The sequence below is a fragment of the Dromaius novaehollandiae genome, chromosome 12 (genome assembly GCF_036370855.1).
Source record: "Dromaius novaehollandiae isolate bDroNov1 chromosome 12, bDroNov1.hap1, whole genome shotgun sequence".
NCBI lineage: Eukaryota > Metazoa > Chordata > Aves > Casuariiformes > Dromaiidae > Dromaius > Dromaius novaehollandiae.
In genome coordinates this window covers 24,872,914-24,895,725 of record NC_088109.1, presented here as the reverse complement: position 1 = coordinate 24,895,725, position 22,812 = coordinate 24,872,914, and the positions used below count along the sequence as shown (strand labels likewise).

General features: G+C 46.4%; 2 long non-coding RNA genes across 4 annotated transcripts; one reads left to right on the top strand and one right to left on the bottom strand.

Annotated features, from left to right (window-relative positions):
• The first annotated feature begins 3,751 nt into the window (after window positions 1-3,751).
• LOC112989475 (uncharacterized) lies at window positions 3,752-22,014 on the top strand. 3 transcript variants are annotated; one of them, XR_010391310.1, is made up of 7 exons: window positions 3,752-4,052; window positions 7,154-7,215; window positions 9,022-9,111; window positions 12,168-12,248; window positions 14,576-14,732; window positions 17,929-18,029; window positions 19,071-22,014. It is a non-coding gene; the product is annotated as an uncharacterized LOC112989475 (long non-coding RNA). The 3 variants fall into 3 exon arrangements; XR_003260834.2 differs by lacking the exon at window positions 17,929-18,029 and having other exon boundaries at window positions 3,757-4,052; XR_003260835.2 differs by lacking the exons at window positions 7,154-7,215; window positions 17,929-18,029 and having other exon boundaries at window positions 3,758-4,052.
• On the bottom strand, window positions 13,031-17,777 carry LOC112989484 (uncharacterized). Its single transcript, XR_010391312.1, has 2 exons — window positions 16,232-17,777; window positions 13,031-14,367 (listed from the first exon to the last, which is right to left on the bottom strand). It is a non-coding gene; the product is annotated as an uncharacterized LOC112989484 (long non-coding RNA).
• Window positions 22,015-22,812: the final 798 nt, after the last annotated feature.

Below are 22,812 nucleotides of genomic sequence, written 5' to 3'. Positions count from 1 at the left end.
GGCAGACTAACCACTTGGCAACTGCACCTAGCCGATAGGTTTTGCCAGCGCAGATCGCACAGACCTTCCCTGTGCGCACACATAACCATCCAGCCTACTTGACGTGAGGGGTTTCAGCATCGGTTTTGACAGCTGCAGTCCCCGAGTCCCAAGGGGGCTTGTTTCTGTCATTACTTCCATCTCCAGCTCATGCAAGCGCTGGCTCTCTGCACTGCGCAACGCGTAGCACCTCCTCGGGCCGCGCTCAGCCCCTTGTTTGCGTTTGCAGATGCGAGGGGCCGACACGCTCCCTGAAGGCGGGGACCGAGGGGGCCGCCACTCCCTGGCAGCAACGTGCTGGGAGCACATCCACGTCGTGTCGGGAATATACCCACAACGTGCAAGCAAGTTGTTGAGCTTCTCCAAAGCGCTGGCTCCACGCCTGCCTGCCGTTTTGCGTGCCGTGTTGCTGGGGGGTGTTAGGGGACCCCCCTCACTGGGAAATTTCCCCCGGCAGCAGAACTGCCCAGGCACTTACCCACCTAATCACACCCCGTCAGGTCGCACCACATGGCGTTTGGATGGATTGCATTAAGGAGTCCACTGTATAATTAAGAAAAGAAAGTTTCCCTGCTTTTGTCTGCCTCCTCCTTTTCAGTTTGCATTGGCCTTTTCTTTGGTTCTCCCATTAACCTTAACCTCTCTCTCCTGGCTTGTGATTACAGCATAGGAAAGAAAACCTCAGCAATGCTACCATTTCCTCTGGGCTCTCCAGTTCAAGAAGCTGATTGCCTACACTGGATTTATTTTGTGTTTGTTTATTTAATGGCCCAGTTAGGAAACTCAGACAGTGGGGTAACAGATGAGATACGCACGCACCACGGTGAGACGTGGCAAAAGCGCGTGGGAGCTCTCTAGTCTGCAGCTCGGTGCTAGGCCACATCGCATCCCTATCACTCACACCGAAAATGTGCGAAGATCGTTTCCTCCTCTGCGAGAAGGGCTGCTCACTTCGGCGGTGCTACCCGCAGAGCTGAGCCCGCGACATCCACCCTCAGGCTGCAGCCAGCCCCGCGTCGCGGCCCCGGTTCCTCCGCGGGGCTGCACGCAAGGGGCTGCAGCCGCAGGCTTTGCCTCCCCGATTGTCCTCCGTCTCGCGCCTGCAAAAACTACAGCATCAAGGAACCCCGTCTGGTTTCTGCAGTCTTGGTAAAGTAGTCAAATGTGAAGCAGGTCAAACTTGCATGCTTTCCTGCTGCTGACATTTCTGCTCCTCGACTTCTTATCCCTTCCATCGGAACAAGCTGTGTTCAGATGATGCAGGGAGCAGCTATGCCATCTCTCTCAGTTTTATGTAAACAGAAGATCTCCTGGGGGACGCTCTAGCTGTTTTACTTCCGTATTACACTATATACAGGAGCACTGTCAACACAGATGGATACAGAATCTGGCCCACAGTGAATAAGTAGGAAAACCAGACTTTAAGGACAGAGCCTCTGTCAACCTTCTCTACTCACTTTCCAAACCACGGCAGGGCAGGCACAGCCGCAGGAAGATTTCTCTCCTAGGCACCGCACAGAGCAGAGGGAAGCACTAAAGAAATCACAACAGAGACCACCTGGCTCCCAGCACACCAGGACGTCTTCCGTTCCCATTCCTGAGGCCCATGACTTTTATGTTACTTGGAAGTCTCCTTCTCCCTGCCCCAAACCAAGATTTGGGATTATTAGAGGAAGTAACATCTGTCAGAGCAGAATGCAAATTTAAAACACTCATCCCAAATACAGGAGTTAATAATTAGGCTCCAACATTCCCAAAGCAGCCGCACTCAGCCCCACCCTTTCCCGCACTTCTGCAACCACGCAGGACACGAACCATGAAAATGCAGTGAAAACACAGGCCATGGGAGGTTGCCTTTCTATCTCCACTTCATTAATCAGCTTCTTTTCATTTTCCCCCTTCCCTCTATCCCCTTGTCAATGAGCTTGACTCCTTGCATTTCCTATATTTAAACCTTCTACCTTTTTTCCCAGTGCTGCCCCTTATCCTGGCCTGTCCTGTCCTGGTCCTCTCCTTTTTGTTTTTTCCTCTTTAAAGTGCCTCTTCCCTTAAATAGTTCTTTTCTTCCTCTCGTTCCTTCCTCCCCTCTTGCTATTGTCTTCTCTTTCACGCAGCCAGCCAGTGCCTCCCTCCTCCCCGCTCGGATGTGCTGCGAGGCCGTTTGCACTCCTTCTGACTCACATCAGACAGGTGATTCCCATTGAGCAGCAAGCAGGGAAGCACCGCCGGCAGCCACAGGGTATCAGAGCCTCCCGCCACCTCCCCTCCCAACAGCTCACGCGACTCCTGCTCTGCAGAGTGGCCATAGGGAACGCAGAACGAGTAACGTCTGGAGGACTTCCCTGTAGAAAGTCTTGGCCAGATGTGTGCTTTAGGGAGAACGTCTCCGGCAAGGATGGCTCACTAGGGTTTCCTGGACAAACGTGAGCGCTTCTGCTAAGCACCTCTGACCTAACCAACGTGATAAATCCTGCAAGGTGCTAAGGGGCTGCTGGGTAGTCGCAGCGTCCAACTACGGGATCTGGCCATGAAGTGCTGGGGTGTACACGGAGCTGCCACCGTCCCCTGCCACCGAAACGTTCCCAAAGCCACACTTCTGCCCTGCCCTCCTTGGCACGTGCCTCGTCAGCTCTGACCCTAGGAGAACTGTTCTGTGCGTCCCTTCAGGTCGGGAGGGGCAGCCCTGCTGTCCAAGCGAACCAAAAAAATAACGTAACCGAAGGCCACCGTGCAGTCATCGCACCAGATGTTCCCGGGCCCTGCACAGCTGCAGGAGGAGGCCTGAGTTTATGGCTGCTGCAAAGGATAGAAAGCTGGAGGCAAAACACCCAGGCCACAACTACCTTGCCCTGCTAGTGCCTGCACCCTCGGAGAGAGCAGCAAGTTAGACAGGACAAGTCTTTACACGGCTTTTAAAAAGGAGACACAGCAGTTACAGTCTGATTAAAATTCCTTGCAAACACTCTGTAGTGTTAACTCTGGAATCAATGAAGGATCACGAATCTCCTTAAGCACCGGATTTACATTTAAGAAATTCTATCATTACGGTAAACCTACAAAGAGCACGTCCAAGTGACTAAACAGGAACAGCAAACACCGTGGTTTAAAGCATCTAATAAAGAGTCTACGGTTTATTTTGTCCATCTTGACTGCCATTTTAAAAACTCGCCTAAACTGAAATCCCAGGTTAAAAAAAAAAGTCAGATGATGTTTTCAAAATGGCAACTGGAAGCAAAACCAGTATTTCTTTACATACCACTTTTTCACTCTCAGACTGTATAGGTAAGAGAGAATTCGCAGGGAAAAAAGTAGAGACCTCCTGAATGGCTTTCAGCCAAAGGTTTGCAGATGAAAAAACAAGAGGAACAGCCATAATACCAAATAAAGTTTCAAAATTTGTTCTTCAGGACAGCCAGAAAATGTCCTAGAGTGACTTACCAATTGCTAGATTTTTTTTTTAACTCTCTAATTCCTCTGGGACTTTATTTGCTTCCCGACTTTGGAGACTCTAGCCAGCACTTCGGTAACACTTCCCGTCATTCTGCAGCAACTGTGACAGCTAGAAAGTGGCTTCATCCTAAAAGGGAAGCGGAGCGCTTGAGCGACCAAGAGCCCTGCAAGCCCCAGGGGCGAGAGGACGCACGTGCGAGAGCAGCCCCGGCCACCGGCCGCGACGCCGGCAGGCAGGAGGGGAGCGGAGCCCTGCGCCCCTCGTCTCGCCCGCCGCCCCCCTCCTCCTCCCGGGGCATCCCGGCCGGAATCAGCCTGCAAACAGCGTCGGGAAAGGATCCGATTTTATCCGCCTCTGCGAGCATCCAGCGTGATCTGGGATGCTGAAATGACAGACAAACAAATAGCCGTTGTGTAAGGGTGTATTTCAGGCGTTTCTAGTCGGAAACGAAGCACGAATCTCGCTCTATTTTAATCCTGCCCAGGGTCTTCTCGGAGCGGGGCCGAGGCCGGCGCTGCGGAGTTAAGAATGAAAGCCTATTTTTAGCGGGTGCCGCGGTGAGGTAAGTGTGCGTGAGTCACAGCGAGTGTGGGCTGTTACATAACGCGCGGCAGGCGCTGCCGTGGCGCGGCGCACGGGGGAGAGAGGAGGATGGAGCCAGCCTTCCCCCTGCGTTTCCTGGCATTGTCATTTCAAGACAGACCCTCCACGTTATTTAAATGCAGGGCTGCCTTCCCCCCCCCCCCCGAAAAATTTAATTAGAAACAGCAGTAGGCTGGTTATGTAATGTGATTAATTGCAGCATTAGAGTGAAAAAATATAGGGCATACAGGTCTTAAAGCTTCACATGCAAAGTCATGTGTGGGAGGGAGAGAGACAAGGGTGAAATGCAAGACTTATCTGCTTGATTGTGTATTTTTCATGGGGCAGTGATTTATTCCTTGAGTAATTTAAGAATAATAATCAGCAGATAGCTAAAGGGGGGGGGGGAAAAGGAGCAAATAAACATCTAGAAGAGAATGGGACAAAACTGCTTTCACAGCATCTCTAAAGGTTAGATGTGTACCTTGCAACAGGATGTTACCTTCAATAGCAGACCTGCCCCTAATAACTCTAACTCACACCGATAAAAATGAGGTTTTCCACTGAGTCATGGTTAATAAAGAGCAGGCACATGCCAAATGGGAGAATTGCAACCAACTTTCACTATGTTGGAGCTTTATCTGAGAGAATATTTGAAGCTTTAGGCTTATTGTCCCTGTCTTTTGTAAATGTATTACCAGAGAAGAACTAGAGTTTGAATTAGCACCCTCCTCCACCTGTGACCTCCATAAATGCTCAGAACTGACCAGGACAGCTCCGTCAATTGGGTAATCTCCATGGCTGTTGATTAAATTCAACCTAGTTCAGTAGCAGCAACAAGTCATTGACATATTCAATTGCTCAAGTGTCCTACATGTTGATGGGCGAAGTGAAGGCATGTCTTCATTGCAAACCTTAATCAAGCATCTGGGTCTAAAGCTGAGCGCCATTAAGGCTTCAGGAGGCATACTTGCATGTATGTTAACGTCGCAATTTTTCAAAGTGAAAGAAGGGAAGATAAAAAGGCACTGGAGAAGGGAACTTGTGGCAGGGTACCAAAGAGGTCTCAGCATGTTTATCCTGTGCTCTCGCTGGAGACAGGAAGGTTCACAGCCTAAGTATAGTTGCTTTAATACTATAGATTATACTCTGGGATTGTCTTGATGCCAGCTACCCCCATACTCATTAAGCCTATGAGTAAGTGCCTGACTTCTTGCTGAAGCGAAGTCTCTCCACTCAGAGAGCTCAGCCTTGTTCAAATTAGCTTCATTACTGCCAACCTTAGCTATAGAGACATGGTCTGAAAAGGAAAAGCCTCTACGCTTGATGTCTCCTGAACAAAATGAAGGCATTTTATTTGCTGCAGCCATACCCCACCCTTCCAAGGACTTCAGAGGCCCCTGTGTCCGGATTTGTCAAGCTAGCAAAATGCTAAGATTAATTCAAGCACAACTTCAGAATGGCCTTGTGTTTGTATCTTGTTTGATAGCTTTACTAATATGAAAAATGCTCAGTGATTCATGTCACTAAAAACATATTGCAGCTGTCTCCTAAGCCAGGCTCAGCACTAGCTTTGAATCGGGGGTGAAAAGCAGACAAACACACACTTCTCCAAGTGACGAAAGCAGGACACCTCCGAGAGATTTCTGGTCTTACTGGAAGCACAACGTGAAGGAGAGTGAACTGTCCGATAACCCATCAGATGGGTTTGTATTGCTACATAGTGGTGAAATAACCCTCAGCCTCATCTACGTGTTTCTAAAGCATTCCTCACCACGGCACATGATAGCTAAGCGTGAAACACATCCGTTGATTTAGCATTTGACTTCATCCGTCTCAGTGCATCGGTTACGTATCACTTGAGCATGCTTTCTTCATTACGCAGAACCTATTTGCAGACAGATATCGGGCCAAATCCTGAATATGTTATTCAGCGAAACTTTCACTGGAACCATAAACTTTTTTCCTCTCTTAGAAACTGGCCCAGAATTTGTAATGCACGCCAAAGAAAAATTGCTAAGATTTGTCAGTTAGGTATCTAACTATGCAGTAAGATTTCTCTTGAAGAAATCAAGATCAAAGCTCATACAATTAGGGACAAACTAAAATCAAGGGCACCTTTACTAAAGCTCATTAAGAACACCCTTTTTACCACTCTCCTATGTGGCACCCAAAGTCTCATAAATACAGTGGTCTAATGAGAATGCAGAGTGTGTGTGGGGGGTCCTCCAGTATTTTTCTCTTCCATACTTAGCAAATGTCATAGTTTAATTAAGGGATGTCAAAGGAACGGAGAGCTGCCCCGAGATAATCGTCGCCTGCTGCGAGATCAATGCTGCGGGGAAGACAAGCGAGAAGGGCTATCGTGCAAACGATAAATTGTGGAGAGGGGGCAAAGTGCAAAAATGTAACTGACAGAACTTTTATTTATAGAGGTGAGCTGAAGCAGCTCTCCTTGCTGGCCTTGGCGAGGGCCTCCTCCGGCCCGTCTCCCTCGCGGGCGCCCGGAGCTTGCCGACCTCTTCCAAGCCTGCGCGGAGCCTCGCCGCCTCCTCTGCAGCAGGATCCACCTCCGAGCATCTCGGCACGTCCTGCGGGCAGAGCGTCTTCAAAGGCACCATGAGCTCGCCTGCCATTACCCTCTCATTAGAGCAGAAAGCTCATGTTTAACACTGCTACGCAAGTCCTTAGCTAACGTGTGCACACAGGAACATTTGATCCCCGGTTCCAGCCACTAGTCTAATCACCAAACGAGTAGCCTTTTGCAAAGCACTCGCTGAAGACCTGACCTAAGGCCATTTAAATCTCTGCAGAGGCTCTTACTGACTTCCTTCAGGACCTTACCAAGAGCCTTTTATTCAGCCTTTAAAAGCGTGCAACCCAGTTAATATTTATCAAAGCCCTTCCAATCTTAGACTCTTGGATTTCACAACCTTTTATGATTCTCACTAGATGAAGTTTTCTTTTCCTGAAAAACAACCTAACCCTAATCCACATGGCTGCCTGCCTCTCTCTCCCCTGGTTTCTCTGCTTCCTTTCGTATAAAGGCTGTCTCACTCTCCTTTCCCTTTTTCCATGTAGGTCAATATTGATGTGGTCATGCCAACAGTAGTTTTGTCGTCCTCTTCATGCTGTGCTCCCTGGTAAGTCCATGACCTGCACAAGGTCCTTTTTTTTTCTTGTTGCCCTTCTCCAAGGCCTCAAGAATTCATACCATTTGTTTACAATTTACTTCACAGAAAGTTTTACAAGAACTGTAGTCTATGCTTTATTTCACCAGTTCCTCCCATTTCTCAACTGCTGCGCAGAAATGACGCAATAACACCTTATGGGTGCCCTGTCTCTTCAAAATTATCTCCAAATTAATATCCAAGTATAATACTCCCAGCAACACGTTTTCTTTTAGTGGAAATGATGCCCAAGAAATAACTTGCTGATGTCCCTATAAAATTTCATCAACATACAGCTCTCAGAAGATGGCAGGAAAAGACCCAAATCAGGCCTAGAGGCCCTATTCCTGAGGAGCAGAGCACCAGTCAGTGTAGAAATCAAATAAATATTTCTGTGGCACCTCAACACCTCATACAACTTCCCCACTACTCTGGGGACAATTGCAAATACGGAGCTACAGCATTTGCAGACTTTATAGGTCGAGCAGAATGGACATTTTTTTCTCTGATCTTGATGGATTTTTCACTGCCTTCTTAAGAAACAGCTGTATTTTGAATGGCTTTGCTGTATCCTTCATCTGCCCCACTGGAGAGGTTCCTAGGGGGGAGCAGCCACACAGAGGTCTCCGAGGTGAACGGTTCACAACGTAAATTATAGTGAATAATGAAATAGGAGGAGCCAAATGAATTCCATCACACTGAAAAGATAGTTTGTTTTTTGAGCCAAGAAACAACAAAAAGATTTCCATGGCTTTCCTCTACAAAAGTATCAGTCATCTCATTAGCATTAAACAAGCATCATAAAATATTCTGCAATTTTACAAATAAATTCTGATAAAACTAACCTCTCCCCTCCATACTGCTTAATTGCTCTTATTAGCAAGCCAATTGCCTGTCAGATTTATTTTGGCACATGAGGCACACTAATAATACAGGGCATGCAATTTTGAATCAGACATATGAGGTTTGCTACAAGACAGACTTTTGAAGGGTGCAACTTTTCCCAGACAAGAAGATTCTCCATAGCTGGACACAGAGAAGTGGCTGTATCTGTTGTACCAAAAGACACGGTTGTATAAAGGCAAGATATATCTCCTCCATCATACTCAGAGTGCAATATATTTGCAGACCTGCCTGCCTGGCCTCCAGGCCAGCCCAGAGCTGGTCTCTGTGAACTTGTTCTCTGACGGCTTCGTCCAGACGAGAAGAGACGCTGAACGGCAACTGATAGCCAACCATAGCAATGAAACACGGACGGAAACACACGTATACACCCATGTTAGCTTTAAGAAGCAATTTTAGCAGAATACTGGGAGATCCCCAGTGCGACTGCTGTTGCCGTGGCTTTGTGAGACCTTCGGCAAACGCCCAGCGCTGCCGTCCGTGCCGGTACCCCTCTCCGGTTAGCCCAGCCGTACGTGATGGGGAGGGCTGCTGCGCGCCTGCCCTGGCAGCCTGCAGCCACACGTCCCAGCAAAGCCCTCTGTTAACACTCTCCTCTACTCAAGCAGCTCCAGCAAAATTAAGGCTCACAAATTCAAGCTAACACTTACCCTACAATTTTACGCAGTTTGGCGCTTATGCAGGTTCAACTCGGTCTAATTCTCTGTGGTAATTCCGCTGCTCTCAGTCAGTATTATGCCCAAGATCAATTTAACCTATTTTTCAGGGCAGTGGGGTTACTCAAACACAGTTTTCGGTGGAGTATGAGCCTTCAGCTTTAAACACATGCTCTATGTTTTTTATTAAATGCATTTTTTTCTGTTTTCTGGCGAGCAGGTGGGTGAACCCTGGCACTAATGCAGTCTGTCCTCTTCTGAACCCAGGAAACCTGGCTGCGCGAGCGTGGTTCCCAAGCTCTTCACGCAGGTAAGCACTTCGAGGTCACCTGCTCCTTCTTTCCCTCCCTCTCTCACACGAATATCCTCACGCCTATAAGGTAATATAATGCTATACTATAATGATACTGTAACGCTGCTGCTTCTTTCACTGTTGGGACGGCCGTATCTCCCTTGTCTTTTAGCCACCTGTTCTACTGGGATGTAATTCTGCAGTTTAGATGATGACGGCCTTGTGAAATCTGGCCGGTATCAGCCCAAAGTTACCTGAAAAGCACACGCGTAGACGCAGCGATCGCGCAAGCATTGCTCCCACAGCAGAGGTGTTCTGCAGTGGACTCTGACCTCGCTGCTCACTATCTGTGCAGTTGCTTAGATGGCGCCTGTTGTTAAGAGTCCTCATGACACAGAAACCACCCAGACTGAACTTTCCTTCCAGACATTTACCTCAATCCCCAGCGCACATCCTTAGCACGCCACCCTGCCCTTAGTATTTCCATGAATATTCCAGCTAGGGCTGGTATGAATATTCCAGCTAGGACCGGTATGCCGACCTTAAAGGTTGCCCAACACTTTCCACAGCAAAAATCCTGCTTTAAGTTGCTTATAACTTTGAAAAGCCTGTTTCTTTCAACCACAAAATAGGAGGAGGAAATCTTTTATCCCTGTTAAATAATTCCAGAAATGTTTTCGGGGGGGGGGGAGGGGGGAGGTGTAATGCCACCACGCTTTGGGATGGTAACTTGAAATCTGGCTGGGGAGGGAAGGGAGAGCTCTGCCGTTTCAAGGACAAATCGACCAAAATTTGGACAGGTTACCAGCCTCGGCTTATAGCTTCTCCAAGCAGACATTCGGAAAGCGGCGGCGGGCCCCAGAAGCGGGGCGGCGGAGCCGGAGGCCGGGGTGCGGCAGGTGACCGCCGCGCGTCGTGTCGTGTCATGTCGCCTCATGTTGTATCGTCTTTAGTCGCGTCGCGTCACGCGGCCAGGCAGGCGCCAGGCCTCCGGCTGCCGGCGGGGGCCGAGTTAAGCGTAGTATCGGCCCCGCCGTTAAGGCAGGGTCAGGGAGCGGCCCCGCGCAGGGGCCACGCAGCCCCTCCAAGGCAACACAGCACCGTGCGGCATCAAGGGGCGCCGGGTCCGCAGCGCCCAACGCCATTGCGTGGGTTGGGTCACGGACAACCGCCACGACCACTCCTGGGGCAAAACACACCGTTTATTGAAGGGGGGGTAATTTCCAGAAGGGCAGCACAGCGCTCCGGGGGGGGGGGGGGGATCCCGCGGGCTCTAAGCACGAGGCCAGGCCCGAGGGCACAGACGACGCGGCCCCGCCACAGCGCGGGCGGGAAGCGGCTCCCTGAGGCGGCCGCTCCCCCCCCCCCCCCCGGCGGGACGTGCGTTGCCGCACGCGCGGGCCGCGGCGGGGGAGGGGCGGCGGCGGGGGGGGGTCGCGCGCCGGCCCCGCCCTCGCGGCGGGTCCGGCGCGGCCGTTGGCGGGCGGCCGTTGGCGGGCGGGCGGCGGCGGCGCGGGGGCGAGTCGCACGGGGCCGGGCGGGCCGCCAAGGCGCGTCACCAACCGGGCCGCCGGCCAGCGCCTCCCCCGCCGCGGGGCCGGCCCGGGCCGCGGCCTTCCTGCCCCCCGCCCCCCGCGCCTGGCGGGGCTTTCCAGGCCGGGCCCGGCCCCGCGGCGGCGGCCTGCCCGGGCCGGGAGCGCCGCGCCCGCCGCCCCCGGCGGGAAACGCCACAGCGGGGGACAAATGCCGCCCTCTCGGGTGTGTGTGTGTGTGTGTGTGGGGGGGGGACGGACACGCAGCGGCCGGACGGGGCTAACCGCGCCCGGAGCGCGTGTGCAGGCCGCGGTGTCGGGCGGGTTTCCGACGGCCGCCCCTGAGCAGGCTGTCTTGGGTGAAAAGAGGGCGAAAAACGGAAAAAAAACAGCAATCCACTAACGCAGCAGGTAGCCACCGTTTTACCTTACACAGAAACCCGCTTCTCAAACGCGGCTGTTGCTTTAGCGTTCATTTTGAGGTGAAACACCCCGAAAGCCTCCACTGCGCCCCGGGCTCCTTCCCCGCGGGTCTCCAGAGGTGCAGCAGGCTTTAAAGCAGGCCGACGCGCGAGGCCTCGATCTTCCCGAAGAGGCCTGGGCATGCTCTTGCACAATATTCAGATATTATCCTTACAATTACGCCGCGAAGTTTTGCTTCCCACAATTAAAGAGAAAAAAAGCCTTCGGTTAGGATTCCACTTGTCAGAAACGAATATTCATGCTTAAATACTTAATATTCTGTATTTCTATTTTACTTAAAAGTTTTTAACTTACGTATAAAAAAGGCCAGTTTCTTAGGCCGTTATCCTGCAGCTTATTGCATAGCAGCGCAGAATTGCATTTACTTAGACATCTACCTGCTCCACTTGACTCCGGCTAGGCAAAGACTATGTGATTTTCCAGACTGAGTCCTAACACTGCGAGATAGTAGGGTTTATATGCTTCCAACCTGGTGGGGGATTTACGACTAAAGTGTTGTGGCTGATGCATTGACATCCATTAGTTACAATCTGTGCTGGTCATAGATGCTTATTCTGCCCCAATTGATGCATTAGCTTGGTTCAGCAGAAATTTGTAATTTAGCACCTTTGCTTGCTCAGTGTCCTGTTTTCTTTAAGAAAGAAGCCTGGCAGCATTCTGAATTCATTGCCCCCTTACCTGCTGTAGGTGTTTTATCTCCTCAATATAATGCTACAAAAAAGTTGTTTCAGCTTTAAAAAAAATCATACGCATAATGTATACTGATGCCTCGCTTAAACCTCCTCTTACATTGAGAGTGTATAGCAAATGCATTTGAAACTATAGCTTTTTAAAAACAGTAGTAGTGTAGTTTAAATGTGTTCGTGTTTCTTCCAGTAATAAGGAAGAAGTTGATGATATCTTTAATGAGAATCAAATGAAGGAACCAGCACACTCATTTTCTGCCATTTAAGTATTTTCACATCATTGGGATGTCAAGGGGTTTTGAAGAAATTGTCACTGTCTCTTTCACATTCGAAATAATTATCAGAGTACTAAAGCTATTTTTCGCATGGGCAGGTTTCCCGTGTCAGATTTATGAATGAAGAACCTGGAGGTGGCTGATCCTGGGAGTTCCTTCTTGCATCCTGCTTGGTCTCGGTAGGTAGTAGGAGCTTTTGAGGGTTGGCAAGTTTCTAAACTTGCTACTTAGTGTTGCATTGGTATACATAAAAACATATTTGACCTATCAATAAATGAATGCAGAAGTAATAGAGCTGGTAAGGCTGCATTCATTTTGATTCTTTTTTTCCTGGTACTATAGGCAATTAAAACTTATATTTAAGAAAGCTGCTTTTGGAGAAAAGGTGTTAAATGCCTAATGGGGAAAAGGAAGTTTAGTGCTACATGAGGCTTCTTATTTTAAAGCCTTCTTCTAAAATGTCGTTTCAATTTGCTTTCAGCAAATAGTCACTACGGGTATCAATGACTTTTCCAAATGCATTTAAATTTATTTGCACTAGTCCTTCCATTTGATAGTCAGATTTTTAGAGTACACAGGTTTTTGGGACTAGAATTGGCAACTCCTGCAATAGAGGCTTACCTGCGAGGATGAAAAGCAGAACTAGCACATATTTGCTCCAGCTCGTACTTTGAAGTTCAACACCAGCGTCTGTGTGGGTAACCCACCATCTTTCCAACCAAAGAAATAACTAATAGTCAACAATGGTAGAAAAACAGAACAAAAAATACTTGATGAGTGCACGAGAACATAAATCTCCTCTAGAGCCATTGGCTTCTGTAGAAGACAAACTGATAAAAGTCTATTAAATGCACAAAAAGTGAGTCAGTTGCGCATCATTGTATTGGAAATTTTTTTGCTAGTGCAAGAGACAGCCCCCAATAACAATAGTGCTAGTGTAGAGAGGTGATAATGTGCAGAAATATAGCAAAAGTTTATATCCTTGCATCCTAAGTCGAGATTCTCCTTTCCCACCAAAAAAAGTGCAAAAAAGATTCTTGGTAGTACAGGAATACAGGAGAAGGTCAGAGAAGGTCTACAAAATACCTGACTGTTTCCTATTTAAATAGCTTTTATGAAGCTTATATGCAAAATGTCAGATCAAAGCAAATTAATGCTGCTGAGTTATGGCTAGAGTGGAAGAAACAAGCTAATTTTAAATATGATCTGCAAATTAACATGAAGGAAAGAAAAAAGCCATCCTGCAGCTTTTGAACTCTGTGTGGAATGTCACAGTGCGCACAAAGGGAACAGTGTGTCGAGGTAAGGGAAACCCTGATTAACCATTTAAATCAAATACTTAAATTCCAAAATTGTTGTAAATATAAGGTAAGGAACAGCGTAAGTGTTTTTAATCACAGTATCTTTCAAGATCTTAAAACATAGTTCCAAAATTCTTAAAATCAAAGCTGCAACAAAAGTAGATAAGCAAGTAGAAAGTCTGAAGAGTAGCAAATCCAGCCAGCAACATTGTGTTTACTTTATGTAAAATAAGAATGTATCAGTGAAAAGAAGAAGATTTTTTTAAAGTTATTCTGGATTTATTTTTCTAAGTATTTTTTGTTTTATTCTACGAACGTTCTAATTTAAAACTATAAAATAATGCATAGATTGTATGCTTCTCTAGTAGGGTTTGTCTTCTTCCCAACTTTTGCCAACCTGAGGACACAGAAAGGGCTTGAGCGTACTTGCGGAACAGGAAGCAGTGCAGTCGTGCCGGTGTGGCACCAGTGTAATGAGGAAATAGGTGTGAATAATTCTGTTGGGAAGATAAAGCTGCTTAGGAAATGCTGCTTTACTCTTCTAGAAAAACAGCTTTTCACTTTCAGTGCAATTCACCTTCCCTGTCTTGCTTTGCGAGCGGAGTGACCTCTTTGCAAACAGGGACACAGAGATCAGCTGCACGGTGAGGCTTTAGATGGCACCAGGTTGTACATGGACCGAGGGCTGGTGTTGCCACTGTAGTCTCCCATCTCAGGCCTGTGCTCACAACGCTAAAGCTCTCCTTTTTCAAACCGGTACTACCCTTAGTTTCAAAAGGGATGCAGAGTCATCGCTGTTGTGGCGTTACTCCATCACTGATCTTCAAAGATGCTGGTTATCACAGAGCGGAGGTGGGTGGAGGGAGGGCACCGTGGCCAGGCTGGCATCGATAGGAACAGTGCCAGCAGCCTAGCGAGGCCAGGACTTCATTGCTGGGTTCCAGCGGCGCCTCGACAGCTCCCTGTAACTTCGGTGCGGGTTGCTAGTTGTTAATCCCTGTGAGAAAACAAACCGAGAAACAGTTCTTGCTTAAACTCGCATCTTGCTTTTTTTGGTGGTTTAAGCAGCACACAGTCCAAAAGTCATCGGGATTTAAAAATCTCTTTGTGAATAATCTTCAGCTGTGTTGTTTCTTAAGTATTATATCTTTCCGCTCATAGTGGATTTTCCTGACAGTTTTCTGACCTTTCTCTCTTAATTACAGTGAACGCGTACGGTCTGAGTCCATCCAAAGCAAAACGTGAGAAAGGTGAAGCATCCCTAGCAGAAGGCTGACCAGGTTCTGTGACTCGATACATATGTTAATGAACATCAGGTGGAAAAAAACGTGGGCATTCAGATTAAGGACTGGAGTAATAGTTGTAAGTAGAGTTTATATTCTACTGATCATGGGACTTTCAGTTGTTTCCTAGCTGTTTTTCAGTAACGTGTCTGGTGGTTCTAAAATGAGTAGTATTTATCTGACCCAAGAGTCAGAGACATTACCTCATTGTCACAGGGTCAGCGGCAATTAGACTGCAAAGACCAGCCAAGCAGGGCCGCTGGGTACAATAGTCTGTGGCAGGCTTAACCTTTACAGTCAGCGTTGTTGCGGAGGGACAGCCCTGCAGCGTTACGGCTTCACCGTCCCGTGTAAGCCAGGCCTGGCATTTCAGTAGCAAGAACAGAACAGAAAAGGCCCTCTTCTTTCATAATGTATCTTAATGCTTATGCACACTTATCAATATACCTGCTAGAAGACTGTCATATATTAATTTAAGCAGGATTAATGGGTTGATTTTGAGTTAAAAATGAAGCATGTTCCAAAGACCACGTAATAATGGATGAAGGTAACATAAGTACAATAATTTATAGACATCAGTCATCCTGCACTTACAGTAAACATGATGTACAAAGGTTAACAGTCAGGTCAGCAGCTGTGCATAGCATAAGCAATTCAGCAGGGGAAGGCAGCTGAATTTAACCTACAAATAGAGAAGGGGAATGTAATGGCTTGTGTACTGGGGTAGCTTCTGAAGGGGCCATATCCTCTCCTGCCCTTGGTTCTTATTAGCAGCTGACCTGTGTATTCATAGTACATTTAGAACTGAAAACAGGTGCTTCTCCTTTCTGGGGAGGACAACTTTGTATTTCTCTCCTATTAATATTTGATTATGCATCATACATACTTCCTATTCATACATGATACACTTCAATCACGCGTCTAACCCACGCAAGCCAAAATGTGGTAACTAGAGAAACTCAAGAGCAGTTCGTTTTCAGATAGCGTGTTTAATATTCACCCCAGATGAGACAGCTGAGCCGCCAGATGAAGCACTTTGGTCATAGGCTTCCCACTGTTATTCATTATTGAGTGAAAGGTTTTGTCAGGACGGGTGGGTAGGATGCTGCTGGAATGCATGCGAGAGGCATTCTTCCTGATCGGGGCGCACTGCCAAAAGGGCTTTCCTCCTCCATGTTGTCACTGGTTCTCCTGATTCACTCTGGCTGCCCAGCTTGCTGCTGCACGATTTCATGCGCCACCTCTGCTTATTTGGTTCAGGAAAATTTAATGTTCTGCCTATTTATTGTTCCACTTTATACAATTTGTTTTGGCATAGGCTGAGGTAGCCCTGCTCTCCTAAAGAGAGAGGCTGTGAGAGACATTAAGGTTAGCACGATGGGTATTTTACAAGCATGTAATCTTCCCTTTCGCTTTACAATTCAAATCGCTCAGAATTAGGACGAGGATGGGGTAAGGAGCAAGGCTTTGCCCTGCTGTCCTGTAAGACCAAGTACCAGACCCAGAAAAAGCCTAGACTGAGGATTAGCTCCACAAAAGGACTGAGGTAACAACAAACGTGAGCATTTCAGTTATTACCTGTACGCACCAACTCAAGCTGTGAGTTCAGGCTCTCGGCTTTCTAGCGAGTGGATGGGAAGAGGCGGGTGGTTGTGTACAGGAGCCACAGCAGGTATCATGGGGAACAGAGCGCTCCTGCGGCACCTCGTCGGTGTGCTGGGAAGAGAGAGGGGTCTCCTCTGCTGAGCAGGCATCAGGCTCTGCGCCGCTTTTCTTCACGCTGGATTCCCAACTTGGAGCGCTGTCCGGAGGCACGGTAGCTAATAAATCACAACACGCACAGCAGCAGCACCGAGGAGCTACACAAATGCCTAGGTGCTAGAGCATCCAGGAAGTGAGAGCCAGGTGCAGTGCCCATTCACACCAAAGATTTTAATCTTAGGTTTTCTGGGTGAAAGCTCTAAATATCAAGATATCAAATATCCCTGAGATATAGGGGTGCTTTCATTGCTTTTTGTATGTGTACTCCTTTGTATCATATAATATTTAATTATCCACCAAGTGAGAAGATTGTTAACACACTGCTCTGGGATGTAGAGACCTTACTTTCAGAGCCTGCTCCAGACAGTAGTTATTTTTATTAAATATTCACTAAAATAGCAACTTTATTCAGGTCTGCTTCCTAGCAGAGTGTGTTAACAATACTGTTGTCCCTCCCTTTAGTCCAGAAAATGCTGTTAGATGTAAAGTGGAACAGTTTCAAGAGGAGAAAGTGGCATCCTCCCTAATCTGGTTGTGGAAATATTTATTGGGAAGGTACGAGATATGATCAGAAGCAAGATTTGGGCCTGAAACATTTACATTTCTAGAGAACTGCCCTGCTCAGGGCTATCCTGGATGCCTTTGCATTTTTAATGGGCCTGATCACCATCTCTTCTCTAAAAATATGTGCTTGGTTGGCTCTAACAGGAAAGGTGGGATTGAGGGGCTTAAATGCATGCAAGATGTGAGGCACTAGGTATTGTCAAAACATAGCTTATCCCAAGTATGGCAGTAAATAAGTATTTTAGAACTGGGGGAATTATTAAGCAGCCAGAAGGGCTCCCAAGTCTCAGCATATGATCTGGTAGCTCTTTTTTCTACTGCTTGTTGCCAGAGGGAGGGCTGACATGGGCATTTGGTTTGACCCATCATGAAAATTCTTACATGAATCCCCACTCAGCTGATAGTTCACCCTGTATTTGCTGAAACACCATAGACATGTCAGCGGTTCCGGTAATATTTCCCTAGGCACCTCGCGTTGTGCCTTGGTACATGCCTGCAGCTCCCAGGGTCTCATCTTAGGTCCCTGTGTGTCTTGAGCCTTCAGGCAGTCTTGGGCACACCAAACCTTCCCTTCCACTTGCGTTTCAGAGGTAGCCAGTGGAGCACAACAACAAGAAAGTTGCGATGGCGATTTCTCACTTGTAATGTAGATGAGTTGTTAGGGCGTTCGCTTGGAAAATAAAAGACTTTCCTAGCTGAGGTGGTGCAAGCCACGTCTCCCACCTTGCAGGCTGAACATCCTGGGTGTGCTCTGTGCTGCTCCTCTTGACATTGCCTCTGTGCAGAAAGTCTTCATTGGGCCACTAAGAAAATGAAGAGTAGTTACGATGGCATTGATATCAAAGGCACTGTGAAGAACCTGCATTTCAGTCTCTCTTCCCAGCATTTCCATTAATCAGCCATTGCGTACCACCATTTCCTTCTACTCCTCCTCCCATTTCTTAATTTAGAGAAAAGAATGGGCCCTCGTTACCAAGCACAAAAACGTACCTTCAGGAGAAAGGCTCCCTGGCATAGCAGGTGGGATGGGATATCTGGGAGCATGTTTAAGGTAAGCCCATCAGCAGCATTTTCCTGCCGACTATTCTTTCCTGTTTTCTAACCATGCCTTTTTCAGGGCACCAGCTAACTTGTGCGCTGCTCATTTTAGACCCCGTGCGAATGCCGTGGTCACTGTGTACTGCACGAAGGCTTTTACACCTGAGGTTTTCATCAGCTCTAGTCCTAGCTTCTTCCAGAGACAGACAGTAGCTGTAGGTTGTGGGGTATCGTCAGAGTGAGCCTGGATTTTTCAGGATGTGCATTTACGTTTAGATAGCCTAATTCTCTTGTCAGCTCTACATCTAAGTGGGCACAATCCAAATTGCTCTGTGCAAAAATCTCCTACTAAGCCAGAGAGCTGGCCTTCAATACTAGAGTGCCGATAAAATGAGATTCAGTGGTTGCAGAAATCCAAACTAAAGCCCAGAAGTAAAGTACCAATTACCAGTAAAGGCAGTTAGTCATTGAGACATATTACAAAGGTCTGCACTAAATTTACCATAACTAGGAGCTGTTCTCGAAAGTGTGGGGCAGTTTTTCCGCCAGTTACAGGATCGGACACTGGAATCACTGGGCGATACTCTGTGGTTTGTTTCATGCAGGTAAGTTGTGCTGCTTGATTATAATGGTTCTTCTGGTTTATGCATAATGAATCATCCCGTGATTAAATCACTATGAAGACTCAAATGGTACGCAGATAGAGACAAAACCACTTTCAGCTATGCTAACACTGATGGAATATAATTTTCTTTACTGTAATTTAAATATGCACGGTGTTGTTCCTGTCATTCGTAAGTGTAAGTTTCTTATAGAGTTAACAGATTCTGTTTCAGTCTTTGTTGTGTAAAAACAGTATTATGGATGCAAGTGAAATGTAAATCTTCTAAGAATCACATTGAAATTCATGGAGCAGATACAGAAATTCCACTGCTTGCTGTATTCGCATTCAGTGCGTTATGTATTTACTTAATGCTAGAGATGGAAGATTAAAACAAAATCATTGTCTCAAAAAACACCAGTAAACAGGCTTAGAGTCTACTCTCTCCCTTAGGACTGAGTACCATTTCCAGGCAAAGGAAGTACTCTGTGCAAGCAAGAGCTGCAAAGTCATTCCCTAAATGAGACAGCGAGGAGGGGAAAAAAAAAAAGAATCAAGGACTGAGTGCCAGAGTGAGAACAGACAGCAGAGGAGGAATAATGGGTGAGAGAAAGCTAAAGAGAAGACTCTGAAGGATGATAGCTCTTCTGGATGAAAAGGCTGACTTGAAATAATTCAGGCTGTTCCTGCTCTGTGGTGCTCCTGGGGAAGCACCTGGCTTAAGGCAATTTATCCAGCTGTCAGCTTGTTTTCACACAGACAATAAATGCATCCTGGGATTGTGACTTCAGCTAGGCACAGGATGGTTTTCCCATCTCGTGATTATTTTTGAAATTTCTGAAGTTTTTCCCGTGTTGCCTTGGGACAAACCTTTTCCCTTTTTCCCCACTGAGAACCGAGCGTGGGGAAGAAGAGAAGCTGAGCAGGGAGACTAGCTGAAGCTAAGGCATCCAGCAGCGTCACAGCCAGGTGACTGTGCCCCATACTCTGCAACTACAGACTCATAACACACTCGACAAAACCACTGTAGGTTTTGTCCATTTTCCTGTGAGCTGTTAAGGTTTAAATCAATTGGCACTCATTTGCTTTCAGTAAAGTTTTCTAGTTGTGATTCCAGCTGCATCTGTATTTGAATTCCCCTTTATTTTGCTCTCCTGTTACTTTGATTTGATGAAGAGTTGTTCCCATCCTATTTTTCCTTCCAGCTTTGTATAATTTTGTTGCCAAGAGTCCCACTCGCACATGTAACTGCAGTCCAGAAGCATCCTAAATAATCACTGGAGCACACCAAAAGTCAGCTAGTTGGACTAATACGACTATTTGGTGTGGCCTCTCCTGTAGGCATAACGTAGCTGAATTTCTATATGACTAAGCACATTGGCTGTGGCGTTTGAGCGTACCTTTAGAGCACTGCTCCATATTTGTCTTTCCTTCCTCGGTTCATCTTGGTTGGTTATAAACTCTGATCAAAAAAAAAAAAAAAAAAAAAAAAGAAAAGAAGTGGGTTTATAGGCGATGTGCTGACAAGACAACTGCTATGGATGGTAATAAAGTTGTGTAGCTCACAATGTAGCCTCATATTGGAAAGATATTTGTCACTAGATTTTGCTTGTCATATGCAGAGATGACATGCAGATCTCTCCTCTGACTGACTGAGAGTCATTCCGAGATGCATCCACCCACAAAAACCACAGACATGCTGCTTTACTCAAACCTTTACTTTAACCACTACTTTGTGATGCAAAACTGGTGGAGTTTTTGGTACTTTTTGTGAAAAATGAAATCTTTAGAGGGGTTTTCCAGCATCCTTGCTGGTTACTAAAAACAAATCAACATTAGCCTACTGGATGGGACAATTCAGTTTACTTGTGGGTGGTTTTGACATTCAAATTAAAATGTTTAGTCTGGAAGAAGGTTGAAAAGGTAGTAAATAAAAAGTTAGACACAGAAGTACTGCACCTCTCTTGAAGTTATCACTTATCTCACAGTTAAAATGGGAGCTTCACTTTAGTGGAGTTTTTGTCCTGGTTTCACTCCAAATATCAACATCTTCTACTGACCAAGCTGAAAGGTTAACAACATGGGGTCAGTCTGTTTGTAAGAGCAAATACGCCACGTTAACCATAAAGGTTACACTATTAACTGTTCAGAGCCAGGAAACTCACAGTTTAAGACTGGACTTCCACCACAGCATTTGAGAGTCCCGTCATGTACGCTCAAAACAACGTGGGCTCCAGTTAGAACAAAGAGCCCACACAACGTTCATCGTTAGGCTTATGCCAATGGCGTGTGCCTGCAGCAGCAGCTACCTGAATGCAGTGCCTTGGATATTTTGACACTGGCAGACTTCATAGGCATCATTTTAACACCTCGCTTGGGGCTATCATATCGCTGCCTGGAGAGAAATTGTAAGTGGGTCTGCAGGAGTACAAAGAACACAAATGGCAATGTCTTCAGATGCTTATGTTGAAAACGTAAAAGGGAAAGTACTCCAAATAAGTTTCTCTTGTTCAGAAATACAATGGGCAATTTAAAAAACCTACTAAGTATGTGTGTAGGAGCATTTCCCATTCTGGGAGACAAGTTGAATTGTTATATAGAGCTATATTATGACTTTCCTGACAAATTATCAATCAAGACTCCATTATGTAACGAGGTATCCATCACACGCGTCCTATTGAGAGTCCCTGCCACGAGCATGTAGACTGTAATCCGGGCTCCTTTGTCCTGCCCTGTGCCAATTTGCTGTAGAATTGAGGACAAGGCTAGAATTTGTCATCGTAACAGTCTTACGACCACAGCGTTACAGCTGTGCTTTCTGAACAGTTATTTGCATTGCCTTGATTAGCATGTCACCTGCTTCATTAGTGAAGAAAATCCTCATCCACAGATTCAGCCATTCATGCAAATTGAAAAATACACGGAGATCCTTCCCCCCTAGGACTTTCCATTATTAGTAAAATTGGTAGATTCTTTTTGTTCCTTCCTCTTCTGAAGGTCACTTTCATTTTCACCTCAGAATGAAAGTTCTCATTTAAAAGACAAAATAATCATATTCCCAAACTTTAAAATACAGGAATCCTGCTTAAAAATTTTTTTTTCAAGCTGAAAAATGTCAGATGCATGTAAGACAGAGGTAGAAACTGAAGTTTTAATCTAATTCTTAAACTGACTCCCATCTGCAAGGGTCATTGAATCATTAATTTTATTGGAGGTCAAGAAAGTGTTTTCACAGTTAGAAAGTTTCCTGCAGTGTAGGACCGAAGTCTCCCGGGCTCTAAGCGGAACGGTTTCTTCCCTTATATCCCCAGTGATCATTAAGAACAGATTGTCATCGCGTTCTCTCTGATAACCTATTGGAAAGCTTATTTCCTTTCTATTCCTTTCTCTGTCCTCTTTTCCAGACTACACAATTTCAATTCCTAATGAGCCATGTTTTCCAAATCTCATCATCCTTTTTGCTTTCCTCTGGACCTCTGGCTCTGTTCCCTGAAGTTATCTTTTGATATTCATAGTTATTCCACTGACTTAACAGGACACACCAAACTCGCCGCTCTTAAAGGATTTCATATGCCAGATGACCGGTCATTCTTGATGTCTTTAAGAAGTACTACCAAAAAAAACACAAAAAAAAACAAAAAAAAAAAAAACCCTCTGCAGAGCTGGACAGGAGCAACCCTGTATCTCATAATGTCTTAAGAGATGTCACTTAACCTCTGAGGTCCTGACACCGAAGGGTAACTTACGGAAACGAACGATGTAATTACATTACATAATTACAATTATTCCGATTCAAGAATTTTTTTTGCTTAGAGTCCACAAGTTGTGAATAAAGCTTTTTGCAACTTCAAGAGCTATTTAGCTTTTGTAGAAAAGAATAAATGTGGCATTTAAATACAGAGTCCTCATTTAGCTTCCTTGAGACCTATTACAAATTGACATAGTGCAAAGGATCTCAGTCAAGAACTGGAAATCCCTTACACGAGCATTAACTTGAATAGTTGCGGGGTCAAAAGCTCTACAAACCAGAAGAGGGTTTCTTCCATTCCTCCTGTCACCGCCGCGACGTGCAGAGGGAGCTCAGGACAAGCTACCTAAAGCCAGCCAAGAAGAGGAAAAACAAACAAACAAACCCGACTTCACTAGCTGCTTCGGGGAGCTGTCGGGGAGATGGCTGTAAGAGCAGAACGACAAA